This window comes from Diabrotica virgifera, chromosome 4 (genome assembly GCF_917563875.1).
Source record: "Diabrotica virgifera virgifera chromosome 4, PGI_DIABVI_V3a".
Classification (NCBI taxonomy): Eukaryota; Metazoa; Arthropoda; class Insecta; order Coleoptera; family Chrysomelidae; genus Diabrotica; species Diabrotica virgifera.
The window spans coordinates 6,479,747-6,496,127 of record NC_065446.1 but is presented as its reverse complement, the minus strand read 5'-3'; positions in this window follow the sequence as shown (position 1 = coordinate 6,496,127).

Sequence of the window (16,381 nt, the reverse complement as noted above, 5' to 3'; positions counted from 1 at the left end):
AAAAAAAGCCTGCAATCCTCTATCTATCTATTTTCCGTTACATGAAACGCAACAATAAACCTCTGTGAAAAACAAATAAAACGCTTTAATTAAAAAAGCATCCATCCATTTACTTTTTGCTACTGTTCGTCGACGTTTTCGTCAATTTTTCACTGAATATTTTATTTCTAATTTATTTCATGACTTTTTAATTTCACGATGACATTACGTGTTAACAAAAATGATAGTGATACATTTTTAGTAAGCAAATTAAATTTTTTAATGTCCAACTGGTATATTATTTGACAAATAATGACATGATTATGAGGTCAGTTAAGTATGATATATTGCTCTAAGGCGTTATTTTGAAAAATAACGCCTTAGGGCATTATAAGTTGACAAATTCTAAGTACGGTAAAGTACAGTGAAGTTATCTATAAAAGTCAAATTCCGCCTTACTACAGTGCAATGACAAAAACATTATTTTCTAACAAGGTTAAAACATGTTATTTAAACTCACATTTACCGCCAAATATGTTTGATATACTTATTAGAGAAAAATGGTTAAATTTTCAGTACATATTTACTGATGGGTCAAAAGACGCAAATGGAACGGGCTGTGCAGGTGCAGTATTCCACGAAAATAAAAATTACCATCAACAATATAGCCTACCTATTGAATGCTCAATATACAGAGCAGAAATGATAGCAGTAATGTTTGCTGTTCAGTATGTACTACTGAATCCAACTAGCAATTATGTTATATTTACTGACAGTAAAAGCGTGGTGGACAGATTAAGTAACATTCAAACAGTCAAACACATAAACCACATTGAATTGAATATTCTTAAAACTCTGTTTGAAATTATACAATTAGGAGTAAATGTAACAATTGCTTGGATTAAGGGTCATTCGGGAATAAAAGGCAATGAAATAGTTGACAATTTTGCTAAATCAGCTTATGTGATCGGAGAAAAAATAAACAAAAATTTAATTCCAGCTTCAGATATTGATACTTTTAGCAGACAAAAACTTAAAAATAATTGGCAATTGTATTACACAGAATGTAATACTGGCTCAAATTTTGCTCATTGTAACCCTAGGATATTCTCAAAAAGATGGTTTTACACAGAATATAACAGACATTTTATAAAGACCATTAATCGGTTGAGAGCCAATCATGCTCTTACGCCATCTTCCATGCATAGAATCGGCTTGGCAGATACTCCCAATTGTACTTGTGGCAAAATCGGAGATCTAACACATGTCATATTAGAATGTCATTTAAACATAAATAACATAAACGACCTTTATAAGGAATTAAAAGATTTAAAATGTTTTTTCCCAATAAACCTAAATACTTTAATTTACAAATCATATGGAAATTCTTCATCTCATTTATAAACATGTTAAATTATGTAAATACAAGTTGTAAACGTAATATGTAATAAATAGGCATAATTTGTTAATGTGGTTTGAAAAAATTAAAAAAAAAATATTAAAAAAAACACAAAATAAAATAATAACAAAAAAAAATAATAAACCAAAAAAAAGGAACAAAAATAAAAAAGAATAGAAAAAAAGAAGTAAAAAAAGTGTTTCGCACAAATTAAAATATTTATTAAAAAAAACACAGTAAAATAATTAAAAAAAAAACAAAATAAAAAAAAAGCTACCTATTTCTGGTAAATGTACTTATTTGAATAATAATTAATTCAAAATTCATTCAAATTTTTTGCATATAAAGAATAATTTAGTCAGACATTAAACGTTGAAGTCACCACGGGTATTATAGATAATAACGCTTTCGGTCAACGTATATACCTCGGGCCAAAGGCACTCGGTCTATACACCATTGACCTCAAGCGTTATTATCCTTATAATACCCTTGGTACCTTAATAATTATAACAACACTAATCATTCAATCTAATAATAAAACACTCAACAGCTTTTATTTTTACTACTTCTACAATATTTATTATAAGTTAATAGTTTAGAGAAATAAGAAAAAAAAATATCCTGTTGGTGACACAACCCCCTCCAGGCCGAAAACAAATTTTTTGAGTAGTATGGATAGCTATAATAATAACCTGTGTTTTATGCAGCCAATTTTGATGATATTATACTTAGTTATAAACAAATAAAGATCAAAAAACGGTAAATTTTCGCTTTTTTTTCTATTGCCAAAAAGTTAAGCATTTTAAACAAATTTCAGAGTAAGAAACTCATAAATCGTATAAAAAACTTCAATATGGCGTTCGCGGAATATGTCTTAGGTCTGGATCCCGCGTATGAAAAAAAAGTTGATTAATAGCAAGCTGAAAATTTGTTAATAGCTTAAGGGTTTCTAGTCGGGCAAACTTTGATATATGGGAACACTGGAACAGGGGAAGTTTTAATTGTGGAACAGGTTAAAAATTTGGAACGGTCAGACCACGAAAACGGCACATGTATTTTGTCCGACAGAACAGACTTAAACTCTCCGAACAGAGATTAAACTCTCATGCAAAAATCAGACTGCTATTTATCACCAAATGGGGGTTTTAATGAGTGGAACATGCAGAATATGTCAAATGACAGGAATTATGACAGGTGATAAATAGCAGTCTGATTTTTGCATGAGAGTTTAATCTCTGTTCGGAGAGTTAAAGTCTGTTCTGTCGGACAAAATAAATGTGCCGTTTTCGTGGTCTGGTCGTTCCAAATTTTTAACCTGTTCCACAATTAAAACTGCCCCTGTTCCAGTGTTCCCATATATTAAAGTTTATCCGACTAGACACCCTTAAGCTATTAACAAATTTTCAGCTTGCTATTAATCAACTTTTTTTTCATACGCGGGATCCAGACCTATCTATCCTTATTGGTATTTGTTGCTTAGAGTCTTAGAGAATTGAAAAATAAATCATAAATTTTGAGTTTTTATAAATATTCATAACTTATGTAAAAACTAACTTAGAACCTTCTTATTACACGGAATGCTCAGACTTCTGGTGCTTAAATCATACCCTAAATTTCAAAGAAATTGGTCAAATAGTTTAAAAGTTACTTAATTTGTTTATACCAAATTAATTTTTTTTGCAACACTATAAGTCAGAAAATGGTTTAAATTGTATGTATTATTTTATTATTTTATATTTTTGCCTGTCTTATAAAGTGAAAATATGAAATACATATAAAAAAAATGAGAACCCTAATTAAATAATTATCGCATGGATGAAATCTCCCAGAAAAAAAAAACAAAACGAAACCTCAATGTTATTGTAAGTGTAATTAAATTGTACTTGAAAGAATTCAACAACTCTAAGTTCTTTGAAGCGTATGACTTAGAAATGACACTCCCTCAAGAATAATTTTTGTAGGCGGCCAAAATATTAATCTTTTTTAAAACCAACAATTGGGAGAGTTCTTTCTTTGAAGGGAACAAGATGTTTTCTTTCGCACAAAAATTTGTTTTACTTTTAATCCAAGCTAATGAAATAATGATAGGGTTGGAGTGCTGGGAAAGGGAGAGATTAAGAATATAATTAGTAACGCACAAATGACTAATTTCGGAGAGACAATGCTCCGTGGCGGCCGTAGTAGTAATTATGCACACTTTTAATGCGAAAAGCTAAGCCAAAAGAGAAATGCTCATTTGAATGAAGATGGTGCAATAATCCCAATTAAAAATGCCGACTGGAAACAATGGCGCCTCACAACTTTAACTGTCGACAAAATTGATAATTAATGTTGTGTTTATAATGGCTGAATTGAGGAATTAAAAATGTACCTAGTCAAAAGGAGGCGCTAATTACACAAGAAACGAAAACGAGGGTTAACAAAAGAAACATCATCTACTTCCATTTGTCTTGCTCCTCCAACTTTGCAAAATTTGCAAGACAGATAAACAATTTTATAAAAACGATACAAAAGTAGTCACAAATTACACTTACACGAAATGGTTTTAGAGCGTAGAGTGGTTTATAGGCATTGAACTTGATATCTTTTAATTTAGTTCTTGACGTGTTTCTAAAAAATATACGGACAAGTCTAGGTATATTTTTATAAAATCATAAAATTAAAGTGCTCATTCTGTAGGAATTTATGTGAACAAAAACCTTAAATAATCTTCACTCTTTCTACTGCTTCGTTCACATTCACACTTTTAATTTATCTGGTACAAGCCGCAATAATCTTCTTTTCATCTTCAGCCATCAAACCACTTTTATCTATCCATAACATACATATAAATTACTGATATCACTATCCACAGACATCCACATAAATTCTCATCTACATACAACCCAACACCATATTTCTACATATGACTATTCTCACCCTAACTATTCAATCTGTCATTGCTAACATATAACACTCATCTATAGTAAAACCTAATCAAAAGTCTAATTTTTTTTCTGGGTCCCGTTCATGTTCCTTTCTCATTAATGTCCTCACAGACATTTCATACCCCCACCCCCTACTGTCATCATCTTATGACGGTTTTGGTTTTTGGACCCTTAGGGATCCGGGCAGCCTGCGAGGTCTTTAGGAATTAGTTGCCTAGGTTTGAGCTTGTGCTTTCTTAATGATACACCCCCCTAGATTATTTAAGGCATTTTTACACCTCAGTCACCTCCATTGTGATCTCTCTTTTAAACTTACACAAATTCCAACAGCTACCAATAAGTTAAATAAATTCGATAACTTTAAATCAACACAAAATTGCTTTTTTAAATCTTAGATCTCTTGACAAAAGGATTTGATTACTGACTTTAGTTCTCGAATACAAACATTTGTGTAATGTGGTTTGTCTAACCACCTCCACTGACAATATACGTGAATACATTTTTAACTACAACATCTAGTTTACTGAATTTTAAAGGATTATTTTTCACATGTCATCGTTCGGAAGTCTCTATCCATTTCATTGTCACTTGCTGCCATACCTTCACCATGTGAACAAGTTAAACAACAGCTTAGATGTTACCTGGGGCATATTAGTAAAATATTTTTCCACCTACCTCTACCGAAAGTATACTTTTCCGGACCTGATTGTAGGGAGCAAAGTTGTACTTTTCCTCCCTAGGGAGGAAAATATTTTTCCTCCCTAGGGAGGAAAAGTAAAAGTGACATGGTATTTCATTCATGAAATATAACTTATTGACGCCCTGTACAATATCTACTTTCTGTTACGTAAGTATTTATACATTTTAACGTTTATTTATAAAACACCCTGTATTTTGCAGAATGGTAAAAAACAGTAAATTTTTATTTTGATTTAACAATGTTTACATTAATAATTTGACTAATATTTGACAGTTGACAGTTATATTGTACCTACTTGTTAGTTTTAGTTCTAATAAATTTTGTTGGTTAGTTACATAAATAAATTAAGTAAAAATGAAAAAATGACTTGGTATTTGAGGAAGGTGGAAAAACCATATGTATAACATGGGAGTAAAGTGCCTTTTCCTCCCTTGAATGATTACTGCCCTCCGCTACGCGTCGGGCAGTAAACTTCATTCTCGGGAGGAAAAGTAGCACTTTCCTCCCTTGTTATACAAATAGCTATTAAACATCCATGCTTAATTTTCCACCGATGTTTCCTTGACGGAATACTTTTACAGGGCTTTGACCCTTATATTTTTGTAAAATTATATCTTGGTGGTTAGCATGTAAACTTCACGTAAGTATAACCTACAACTTTTCTTAACCGTAGTCAAAATTTCAAAATCTTTGCATTATTTTACCAGGTTATATTCATTTTAGGTAAGCACTGATGATGATTGGTGAACCAGCCAAAAACTAGTTATGTGATTGTGATGTAGCCCTTTTTAGGGATTTTAAATATATACCTTTTATAAAGGATTTTACTGTCTTTTCTTAAATAATCTCTGATTGTGATGTAGCCCTTTTTAGGGATTTTAAATATATACCTTTTATAAAGGATTTTACTGTTTTTTCTTAAATAATCTCTTTATCATATTCATAGGTATAATATGTCTAATTCCACAGAAAATGTCCACTATGTTAATGCTAAAAATATTGACTTTGAAATTTAAAGGCACACACTTAAGACCAATTTTTTTTGTTCTTTAACCTAAATCTTCTTCTTATTCTTTTTGTGTAGACATGACTCTGTCTGTTTTTGAATGTGTCTCCAGTAAGTTGTCGTACCATCGTTTTCGTGGTTTTCCCACTACTTTCTATATCCGTCTTTACTTTTCTGTTTGTTGTCATCTGGCTTATATGGTGGTTCCATTCTACTCTTCTTTTCTTACCCGGTTTTACCCGGAACTGGGTAAGAAACATTCATTTCTTACCCATTTCTTAATGTTCTCTACCTTGCATCTCCGTCGTATATCTGTACTTCTAGCTCTGTACCATAGAGTCTTACCATCGATTTTTCGAAGGGTTTTTATCTCTGCTGTTTCTAGTATTCTTTTGTACTCTCTGTGTCAGATCGTGTTTCTGCCGCGTATGCCATTATAGTAGAGGAGGAAAGTATGCTAAATTTTCATTTACTCGAGCATTATGGGTACCTATTAAGTTGTGAAGATTATTTCCTAAAACCAAAAAAAAATCAGTGAAGTTTTCCATTTATTAAGTATAGTTTTCTATTTCAGTGGGGACTTTCCATTTTTTAATTTAATTTTCCATTTCCAACAATCGTTTTTTCCGATTACAGCACCTTCTATCTATTTAATATTTTAAAGTAACCCCTTACCCCACCTCCGTGGGGGTCGTCTTTGGTGTCATCCGATAGATTTGTCAAAAATATCGCGGAATTCCTATTTAAAATTTTTAAATTTACCCCCACCCCTCTCCGTGGGGTTTGTTTTTATAAAATAAAATATGGTTATTGTTTATTTTAATAGATAATTATATAATTATAAACCATTGAAAAAATTGATTACCACTTTTCTATTGACTTACCCCAGATATTGCAGTTTAAATCATTATCATCACCCAGCCCTTTTCGTTAACTGCTGGACATAGGCCTCCTTCACTTTTGTTCATTGTGCTCTATTTTGAGCACTTTGCAACCAATTTCTTGACATTGTCTTGAGATCGCCAGTCCAACGAGTAGGTGGTCTTCCACCTACTTCTTCTGTCTAATCTCGGCCTCCACTCAAGTAATCTCCCCGTCCACCTTTCATCACTGATTCGGTCGACGTGTCCGGCCCAGTTCCATTTCAGTGTGGCAATTCCGGAAATTACATCGGTAACTCCTGTTCTTCGTCTTATGTCTTCATTTTTAACTCGGTCACGAAGCAATATACTCAGCATTGACCTTTCCATTTGCCTCTAAGCTATTTGCAGCGTTTTATAAGTTGTAGCAGTCAATGTCAAAGTTTCGGCACCATAAGTCATCACAGGCAACGCACATTGGTCAAATGTTTTACGTTTTAAAGAAATTGGTATATCGCTTTTAAAAATGTCTTTGAGTTTTCCATAGGCTGCCCATGCTAGATTTATTCTTCTTTGTAGTTCGCATGTTTGGTTGTCTCTTGTGACCTTTATTTTGTGTCCAAGGTATATGTATTTTTCCACCAGCTCTACTTCGTTGTCTCCAATATTGATATTTCCGCTAGGTACTAGGTTTGCCATGAATTCTGTTTTGAAGATGTTTATTTTAAGGCTCACACTGGCACACACTAACTGAAGTTCATGTAGTATTGTACATATCTCCTTGAGGTTGTCAGAAAACAAAATTATGTTGTCTGCGAATTTAAAATTTGTTAATCTTCTACCGTCAATGTTCAGGCCTCTCTCTTCCTAGTTAAGTGTTTTGCAAGCATATTCTAGTACTGCGGTAAACAGTTTAGGCGATAAAATATCGCCCTGTTTAACTCCTCTGCCGATTGGGATATGATCCATGTTTTTATGTAGCTTCACCGACATAGTTGCGTTCTTGTATGTATTGTAAATTAACCTTGTGTATCGGTAGTCAATGCGGCATGCTTGTAGTGCTTCCAGGATTTTGTCAAATTCTATCATGTCAAAGGCTTTATGGAAATTTACAAAAGCCAGAAAGAGTGGTCGATTGTATTCGATATAGTCCAGAGAAATAAGATTTTTCTCGTAACACATCCCCCTCCAGACCGAAACCAAATTTTTTGAGTAGTATGGACATCTATAATAATAACCTATATGTTTCCTGCAGCCGATTTTGATGATATATATAGTTATAAACAAATGAAGATCAAAAAACGGTAAATTTTTGCTTTTTTCGTCTAATACTAAAAAGTAAAGCATTCTAAACAAATTTAAGAATAAGAAACTCATAAATCATATAAATCAACTAAAAAATAAGTAATACATTTTGAGATTTTATAAAAGTTCATAACTTATGTAAAAATTAAGTTAGAACCTTCTTATTACATGGAATGCTGAGACCTCTTGTACTTAAATTATATTTTAAATTTCAAAGCAATTGGTCAAATAGTTTAAAAGTTATTCAATTTGTTTATCCCAAATTCATTTTTTTGCAACACTATAAGTCAGAAAATTATGAGGTTACAGTAACACTTCGGACAGTTTATGAAAGAAGAACATTTATACTATTGCCTTAATTAAAAAAAATACAAAAAGTAATTTTAAACAGTGTAAAATTATTTTACAAATACATGTCAATTTTTTTTGCTTACTTATAAACAATTAGAATTACTTTTTAACCGTTACCCATAAAAAATTATTTTTTCATATTTAGAAAGACTGAATTTTTATACACATTTAGAAAGAAAACAATTGTCCTAGGACAATTAGGGACGAAGTTAGCACCCCCTCTTTTTTAAGTCACATGATCTTGCAAAATAATTTTGCAATATTTAGAAATATTTTTTGTCATTTTTTTTAAATTAAATTAATAGTGTAAATCTTCTTTTTTCATAAAATATGCAAAGTATTACTGTAACTTCATAATTTTCTGACTTATAGTGTTGCAAAAAAAAATAATTTGGTACAAAAAAATTAAATATCTTTTAAACTATTTGACCAATTGCTTTGAAATTTAGGGAATTATTTAAGAACCAGAACTCTCAGCATTCCGTGTAATAAGAAGGTTTTAAGTTAATTTTTACATAAGTTATAAATATTTATAAAAACTCGAAATTTATGATTTATTTTGCAATTTTCTAAGCAACCAATAAGAATAGACATATTCAGCGAACGTCATATTGAAGTTTTTTATACGATTTATGAGTTTCTTACTCTCAAATTATTTGTTTAACATGCGTAACTTTTTTTCAATAGTCGAAAAAGCGAAAATTTACCGATTTTTTATCTTCATTTAGATTCATTAATGTTAATAGTACTCAAAAAATTTGGTTTCGGTCTGGAGGGGGTTGTGTCATCAACAGGATATTTTTTTCCTTATTTCTCTGAGCTAATAGTCTTTTCTATTACCGTTTTAATGCTCTGTAAGTGATCATTTGTTTCAAATCCGGTACGAAATCCCGCTTGCTCTATTGTTCGATTTTTTTCGTAAAATTTTTAGATTTTTATATGCCTTGTTTCGTGGGGTATATCAGGGGTTGTCTCTATTTTATAAGTGGCATCAATATGTCAATAATTAATGTTACCTGTTTTTCTTCTACTATTTACTCTACCTAAATCTAAAATACGATTGAAATGTACTGTTGTGATCTGCTTTCTATTACTTTTATATTAATTATTATTTATTTGATCCATAATTTAATTAACGCAAATCATACATAAAAAATATTAAGAAAAAATCTCAGGGTGCCTTTTGTCAAAAAAATTTTTAATTAAATTCTCTCAGGTTATACTTATCCTTTCTCGTGGCTTCAGTATCTCTTAGTTGATCCTTATCGGAATAAAATAGGAAAAGGAAATAAATAGAAAAATCATAAATAAACACATATAAATACCTTTATTATCAAAAGCAATGCTCTGTAAATTTATCAATTAAATCCTGTGAGCATAACTGTCCAAAAGAAACTTTTAGCATATAAATTAATCTAATTCAAACAAATATTTATCGCTTTGTTCTTGATACCATTAATAAAACAAGCTAAACAAACAAATTTGGTATTCGCAAATTACTTATACTTCCTATTCAATTTTTGAAATGTTGGAATCTTAAATGCATATGCTTTTACGTAAAAAAATTAACTTCTGATTATAAAGAAAATCTATCACATAGGTTATTGACTGACCTTTTTGATTCACACACAATGATGTCTCCTCTTGACCCAAACAACTCCTCCTTGTTGATTATGTTAGGCTCCCAATCAAAGCCCTCTCCGTTCTCAGCAAACAATCCAGCAGGATACCAGCAACTATTTCTCCAAAACACAAGCCAGGCCTCTTTTTGCCAGTACTCGTTCAATAAACTCCAAAACTCTCTCCTCTCTTTCTCTCAACAATAATCTCCTGAGACCCAAGTATCTTTTTTACTTGGTGTCACAAATAATTTTAATAACGATAATTCTTGTAACTTACTCTCTTGGACTTTACAGAATCAAAGAGGTATTTCTTCTCGATTTGATTTGTCTCTCGTTCCACTTTCAGCTACTCTCACTATCAAAAACAACCACTAGTACTTGCTTCTGAAGTACTCACGAAAACTTTTGACTGCTCTTCTCGAATGCCCGTGACACAATGAATTTCTCTTTCCAAAACTATCTCAACATTCAAACCAAACTTTCCCCCTTCCAAATTTCCAAGCCAATCAGAAAAATTTCTCTCTCCACTCTTCCTCTGTTTCATTCGAAAAATCCAGTCATTCTATCAAACAATACTTCTACTCAAAACTTATGACTTTTCGGAAATTATCTAAATATTCCTATCATTAAACAAACATATTTAAAATTCCAAGCTTTCTTTACCTTGATTTTCTAAGAACTAATTACCTATGGCTTCTATATTTCCCGTAATAAACAATCGGTTTAAAATACTAATCCTAAATAACTTTCACTTCACTTTTATTTACAATAAATGTTTTTAATATTCTTCATGGAAAAATTCATTAAGGAGTAACCACTTTGCGTTGAAAGCTAACTTCTAATAAATATTTACAAATCAATATACAGGGTGTATCAAATTTATGTACCCGCGTTATATTAAAACAATTAAAATTTTTATTCTATCTTTGATTGATCAATTGAAACACAATAGTACATACCTACTTAATTTTCTATTATTATATTTTCAATTCGAAAAGTTCTCCGAAATTTCGAACAAACGGCCAGCGCAGCGCCTCGCCAAATTTAAGTTCGTGTTGATTTTCGTTTGAAAGTATATCTCATAAAGTGGAAACAAAAGCATACAGCCCTAAAAAGGAACGTGAAACGCCGGAATATTATAATTTCGAAGGAACATCGCGGAAAAGATCCCAGTTTCTTGATGTTTTTCTTTTCTCGAGTCTTGAACCGGTCTTCTGTCTCGTAAAGAAAAGGGAACAAACAACAGACAATTTCAACATTTGTAAAAAGCTATATAAAGGATGCGAAACTATAAATGTCTTTGCCTAAAATTAGTCCAGGACCCTTATAAAAGGAGTAAATTGTTCGCAGTTTTATATTTTTCTTGTCCTGGCTACTGTCTCGAGATAATTAGAGGGAGGATACGATGGTTATTTCTTTTCGTAAACAAATGCCTTTTCTTGCTGTAGTTCGTATATTATCATGCCGATATCCTTAGCAATTTTGTAACCGAAAGAATTTTATGGATATATGCCAAATACTGACCACACAAACTTAGATCAATAGTAATTTTTTACCATAATAAATTCTTTTATAAGAGGAACTAACGTCCATTGACATAATAGAAATTTAACCCCTAACAAAAGCTTAGAAATAAAAGTAGAAGTAAACAAACAGATATATTTCATCCGATATTAATCTTATTAATTATTTTATTAAAAAAGAAAATTTTTTGAAGTTATACTTCCTTACAATCGAGAGTGAAATTTTATAATGCCGGGCACATGCGCACACAGACAGTATGTATTTCGTTGCTAATCTTCCAAGATATGTATTATTGTGTTTCAATTTATCAATCAAGGATAGAATAAAATTTTTTATTTTTTTTAATATAACGCGGGCACATAAATTTGATACACCCTGTATATTGATTTGTAAATATTTATTAGAAGTTAACTGTCACGCAAGGTGGTTTCTCCTTAATGAATTTTTCCATGAAGAATATTAAAAACATTTGTAAATAAAAGTGAAGTGAAAGTTATTTAGGATTATTATTTTAAACCGATTGTTTATTACGGGAAAGGTAGAAGCCATAGGTAATTAGTTCTTAGAAAATTAATGTAAAGAAAGTTTGGAATTTTAATCTCTTTTTGTTTAACCCCGAGTAAATTTTGTAGAATTTCCCGAAAGTAATTAGTATGATGGTAGGAATAATTTTGAAAGTATGAGTGGGTTTTCGAATGAAAAAAAGAATGGGGAGAGAGAAATGTTTCTGATTGGCTTGGCAATTTGGAATGGGGAAAGTTTTGTTTGAATGTTGACACAGTTTGGAAAAGAAAAGATCATTGTGTTACCGGCATCCGAAAGGAGCAGTCAAAAGTTTTCGTGAGTAGTTCAGAAGCAAGTACTAGTGTTTTGTTTTGATAGTGAGAGTAGCTAAAAGGTGGAACGAGAGACAAATCAAATCGAGAAGAAATACCTCTTTGATTCTGTAAAATCCAAGAGAGTAAGTTACAAGAATTATCATTATTAAAATTATTTGTGACATCAAGTAAAAAAGATATTTGGGTCTCAGGAGATTAGTGTTGAGAGAAAAAGAGGAGAGAGTTTTGAAGTTTATTGAACGAGTACTGGCAAAAAGAGGCCTGGCTTGTGTTTTGGAGAAATAGTTGCTGGTATGCTGCTGGATTTTTGCTGAGAACGGAGAGGGCTTTGATTGGTAGCCTAACATAATCAACAAGGAGGAGCTGTTTGGGTCAAGAGGAGTCATCATTGTGTGTGAATCAAAAAGGTCAGTCAATAACCTATGTGATAGATTTTGTTTATAATCAGAAGTTAAATTTTTTTTCGTAAAAGCATATATGCTTTAAGAGTCCAACATTTCAAAAATTTAATAGGAAGTATAAGTAATTTGCGACTACCTTTGTTTGTTTAGCTTGTTTTTTATTAAGGGTATCAAGAACAAAGCGATAAATATTTGTTTGAATTAGATTAATTTATATGGTAAAAGTTTCTTTTGGATAGTTATGCCCACAGGATTTAATTGGTAAATTTATAGAGCATTGCTTTTGATAATAAAGGTATTTGTATGTTTATTTATGATTTTTCTATTTATTTCCTTTTCCTATTTTATCCCGATAAGGATCAACTAAGAGATACTGAAACCACGAGAAGGATAAGTATAACCTAAGAGAATTTAATTAATTTTTTTTTGACAAAAGACACCCTGAGATTTTTTCTTAATATTTTTATGTATGATTTGCGTTAATTAAATAATTGATCAAATAAATAATAATTAATATAAAAGTAATAGAAAGCAGATCATAACAGTATGTATCAGCGCTGTCAGCGCAAATAAGTCATATTATATCATATAAAAGGATATATTAGTGTTCTTAGTAAATGTATTATTTATTATAATTTTTGTGTCTCTGGATTTGTCTTCCTCGGGAATAAGATATTTTATAATAATAGTAAGTATATTTAAAGTATTTTTGTACACTTGGTCTATTAAATTGGTCAGTATGTGTGAGAAATCTTGTAACCTGTCAAAGCAAAAGGTATATAGTTCAGTGGTAGAGCGTGTGACCGAAGATCAAGAGGTCCCGGGTTCAAATCCCGGACGATTCATATTCTTTTTGCTATATTTTTGGTATCGTTTTAATAAAAATTTTTTAAAAGTGGTGGGTAAAGAAAGTTAGTTTAATATTTAAATAAAATACAAATAACATGTTAAGTATATTAATTTCGTTGAAATCATAATAACAGAAGTATAACTTCTTACGTACGTACAAAGTACACACACATTCTTTTTTCTAAGATTTGACCACTATTATATGAATTTGACATAACTTCCGTTTCCTACAAGTTCTATTCAATATTACCAGGTGTAGTATAATTAAATATTTAAAAAAATCAGTTTTCGGTTGCAAGCGATTATAGAATGGTCCGATCAATATTAAGCAAGAAAGACTGAAGATGATAAAAAGTAAAAACAAATTAAAATCTTGAATACACCCAACGAATACAACAAGAGAGAATATAAACAACCTAAACGAAGAAATAGTAGATACAGTAACACAAGCACAGGAAAAATTTGGCCCTAAACATGGAAAAAAACAAAAAATTAGTAAAGAAACGAAACAAAAAAAGTGGAAGATCGTAAAGTGCTGAAAAGTCAAGAAAATGTTGACTCACGAGAAATAAACATCATCAATAAAGAAATCTCTAAAGGCTCAGACGGGTTATTAGAAAATACAAGAACGAGAAAATCATAAAAACAGTAGAAGAAAACAAAAGCATGAAAGCATTGATACTCCAGGGAAATAAGCTACAAATAGACCATGTTCGGGACACTCAAAGATCCAGGTAGCTGACTACTTTTTAGTTATTGTAGACCTATAAGAAGAAAACCTACCTGTTTCCCGCCTAGAGTTCGCGTCTGTTTTTTAATTATTAACAATTTAGTGCAAAAATCGCGATTTTTTCGATTTTTTGCACCCCATTCAAAAAGCTAAACAGTTGACATAAATCTACAAAATTTAATTTTTTAGAACATTGAAAAACCTTAAATGCCAATTTTTTAAAGTAAAAAAGTTAATTTGTTGCTATGCAAACTGAAAAATAAATGAAAATCGTTATTTGTTAATAAATTTTACTAAAACTACTTTAGAACTTTAGTGTTTCACCCAAAGTTGGGTATTGAGGTACTTAACAAACCCCTTAAAATTTGAGACCGATCCATTAATTAGTTTAAAAGTTATTCTATTTGTTTATCCCAGAGACCTCTATTTTGCAATTGTTTTTATTTGCTATTGTTGTATCAGTGCTAAACAGTCAGTTAAATTGCTATTGTCAATTGTCATTTGTTAAATGTGACAAGAAAATTTACTGAAGGCGACATCTCTGGTTTGGAAAGAGAACTAATTTGCTGTCTTGACCTTGACCATTTACGTGAAAGGTCTAACTAAAGTAAGTATGGTCTGTGGTGACAAGGCAACTAAATATTTGACACTGACAGTAATGTGTGTGTGTGTAGTAGATACTGACAGTGACAGTTATAAAGCTTCCATACCAGTGAGAATTTAACTAAAATACACGTAATTTACCGTGTAAAGAAAAAAAAGTAGGTAAAAGGAGAGTAAAGTGTCGATTCGCTCGGTAAAATATTTGTGCCTAGGCTCTTAAGGGAGTAGTACAATCTTTTGCGGTTTCAAATTTAAAACATTCTTAATAACTCTATTACTGTTCGCTATCCAATTATTGTCTGAGATCGGTTACCCTTAACGTTCGACATGCTTATAACGTTTTTTGCACGATTGATACCATTATAAATTATAAAATTAAACATTTTCGTCATATTGACTAGTTTCATTCATTTTATCAAGATAGATACTTTGGTTGTTCGGTAGTAACTAGGGTGCATAACAACAATGGAGAATTGAGTTTTTATTTAGTTGTCAATAATTTTAAGTACAATTTTGATTATTATAAATTAAAATATGAGCGAAAGTGAATTTAAAGAAATTGAACGGGCTTGGGAAGAAGGGTGTTCCGCAATTATTCCCGAAAAATCCAAAATCCCTTATCAAAATACCTACCAAAGTTTTAAAAAATGGTGCGAAGGCAAGAATTTAAGAATCGAAGAAAAGACTCTATTGGCATATTTCGTTCAAAGACATATGCAGTTGAAAGCTCCTGGAAGCCTCTGGGCAGAATATTCAATGATTAAATCCACCGTTTTTCTTTATGATGGCATTGATATTTCCAAGTTTTCAACTTTGATCGCGTATTTGAAGAGAAAAAATGTTGGCTATAGGCCTAAGAAGTTTCAAAATTAATAAATAATTCGTTAGTTTTCTTTATTCTTTAAAAAAATAAATTAAAATTAACGAGATTTTTTAACTCGACGGTAAGTGAATTACTTACCGTCGAGTTGGAGTACTTACCGTCGAGTTGGATTACTTACCGTCGAGTTGCTAGTAAATGTCACCTACTGACGTAAAATCTGTCACGGTAAACAGTCAAAAATGATCAATCAAAGAAAACTATGAAGAATATAAAAAAAGAATGTGTGTGTACTTTGTACGCACGTAATAAGAAGTTATACTTCCAGTATATCATTTCAACGAAATAAATATACTTTGAACAGGTTATTTGTATTTTATTTAAAGATTAAACTAATTTTTACTTACTACTTTCCAAAAATTTTTATTAAAACAATACCAAAAATAAAGAAAAATTAGAAAACACG